This window comes from Phaseolus vulgaris, chromosome 8 (genome assembly GCF_051622355.1).
Source record: "Phaseolus vulgaris cultivar YP4 chromosome 8, ASM5162235v1, whole genome shotgun sequence".
NCBI classification, from domain to species: Eukaryota; Viridiplantae; Streptophyta; class Magnoliopsida; order Fabales; family Fabaceae; genus Phaseolus; species Phaseolus vulgaris.
The window spans coordinates 50,860,664-50,863,413 of NC_143505.1; positions in this window are offsets into that span (position 1 = coordinate 50,860,664).

The window sequence follows — 2,750 nt, forward strand, 5'->3', positions numbered from 1 at the left end:
CGAGCCCGTTCGACTCGACATCGACCCGAGCCCGTTCGACTCGACATCGACCCGAGCCCGTTCGACTCGACATCGACCCGAGCCCGTTCGACTCGACATCGGCCCGAGCCTGCTTGGCTTGACATCGGCTCGGACCCGCTCGGCTCGACACTAGCCAAGGCCCAATCGACTCGACATCAACCCGGGCTCGCTCCACTCAACTTCGCTCGAGCTCGGACGACTCGACATCGGCCCGAACCCGAACGACTCGACATCAGTCCGGGCCTAGACGACTCAAAATCGATCCGACTCAGACGACTCGACATCAGTCTGGGCCCGGACGATTCGACATTGGCTCGGGCCCGCTCAACTTGACATCGGCCCGGGCCTGCTCAGCTCGACATTGGCCAGGGCCCAATCGACTCGACATAGACCCAGGCCCGCTCCACTCAACATCGGCCTGGGCCCATTCGGCTTGACATCGGTCAGGGCCTGGGAGACTCGACATTGGCCCGGGTCAAATCTACTTAACATCGACCCGGGAGACTCGACATCGGTTCGGGCCCGGTCGGCTCGACATCAGCCAGGGCCCAATCAACTTGACATCGACCCGGGCGCGTTCGGCTTGACATCGGCCCAAGCTCGGGAGACTCGATATTGGCTCAAGCCCAGTCAGCTCGATATCCGTCCAGGCCTAATTGACTCGACATCGGCCCGGGCCCGGGAGACTCGACATCGGCCCGAGCCCGGGAGACTCGACATTGACTCGGGCCCGTTTGGCTCGACATTAGCTCGGGCTTGCTCAGCTCGACATTGGCCTGGGCCCGTTTGGCTCGACATTGGCCTGGGCCCGTTTGGCTCGACATCGACCCGGGCCCTAGAGACTCGACATTGGCTCTGGCCCGCTCGGCTCGACATTGGCCCAGGCCCAATCGACTCGACATCGACCCGGGCCCAGGATACTCTACATTGGCCTGGGCCCGTTTGGCTTGACATCGGCCCGAGCTTGCTCAGCTCAACATTGGCCTTGCTCGTTCGGCTCGACATCAGCTCGGGCCCAGCGATTCGACATTACCCGAGCTTGCTTGACTCGATATCGGCCCGGGCCAGCTCGACTTGACATCGGCCCGGGCTTGCTCATCTCGACATTGGCTTGGCCCGTTCGGCTCGACATCGACGCGGGCCCGGTGGCTCAACATCAGCCTGGGCTTGCTTGACTTGATATCGGCCTGGGCCAGCTCGACTCAACATTGACTCGGGAATGCTCGGCTCGACAACGGTCTGAGCGCACACGACTCGATATGGGCCCGGGACTACTCCGTTAGACATCGGCCCGGGCCCGCTCGGCTCGACATCGGCTGGATTGTCTTGGCTTAACTTGGATCGGGTCAAGTCAAATTCATCCCAAAATGCAATTTGGATAATCCAAAAATGTATCCAATCTATATCTAATCCATATCCAATTAAATGGATTGGATTTAAAATCCAAAAATATGGATTTGGATTTCAAAAAAATCCATTTAAATGGATTAAAAATAATATGGATATGGATAATTATGGATTGGATTTTATAATTTGGATTTTTTTCCACCCTTAATCATAGCCAATTTGATGACTCACAACCAATTATTAAAGTTCTATTACCAGTGCACCCTATTCTCATTTGCTTTGCTCTACAGTTTTAAAACTTCTCTTCCAAAGTTTCCATTTCCACTCAATCATTTCATCTACACTAAGATAAGTACTTTATGTTTAAATTTACCATCTCCGTAGCCATTCTCGTTGTCATTTCCATTCAAGCGTGTTGACATTTCCATTCATTTTAAGGTTTCATTCCTAAATTGCTATAAACTCAAAGATTCAATATTTTTTATATTTGAATGTTTTGATGTTGAATAGGATTGATTGTTGTTTTCAGTTTATTCAAAGTTAAGTATTGTCTTCCATGGATTAAATACCAAAAATTACTCATTCAATGCATTCTACGTCATGCACACCAAGTGTTTTTTTAAAATGCCAATAAAATAAAACACTTTGGTTTTGATAAATGCTTATTCTTACATGTGCAGAAAAATGGGTCGTACCAAATTTACAGCTGGTATTAATCCAACACGCTTTAACAAAGGAAAAAGAGCTAGAGTTGATTCACCCATCCCACCAAGAAAAATAGAGTCAAGCAAAGACAAGAAGCAAAGATATGATGATTTGAAAACTTGGTCTTTCATTTCAGAAAGGAAAGTGACACTTTTACTTGAAGAATTTGACTCCTTTTTTAATGGGCTGATGCAAATAAATTGGAGAAAGTTGGTATATCATTATCCCAAGTATGATCCAACTATAGTTCTTGAATTTTACACAAATGCGTGGGCTGAAGGTCCGAATGATTTAAAGGCCAAAAATGCAATCAACCAATTCTTAGGAAATCTACTACCAAATAACGTGGAATGTACTTATCAAAGAATCAAAACTTCACGAGATGGATTCAGAGAAAGGGCTATTGTACAAAAATTGTGCATTCCAAACAGATAATTTTAGATAGGACCCACTGGAAACTCGCTAAGGATCAAAAGAAAAGATATGAAGACTCTAGCTCAGGTTTGGATGACTTTTCTGATGGCTAAAAAGTAATGAAAAGGGATTTGCTCTCGAAGAACAAATTTAAAATTGTCAGTGGAGAGATTGCATAACCGACACGCAAAAGCAAGCAATATGAAGCATGGGAACGCTGTAACGTCATTGTGATTTCGTGGATAAATCGGAGTCTTAACACA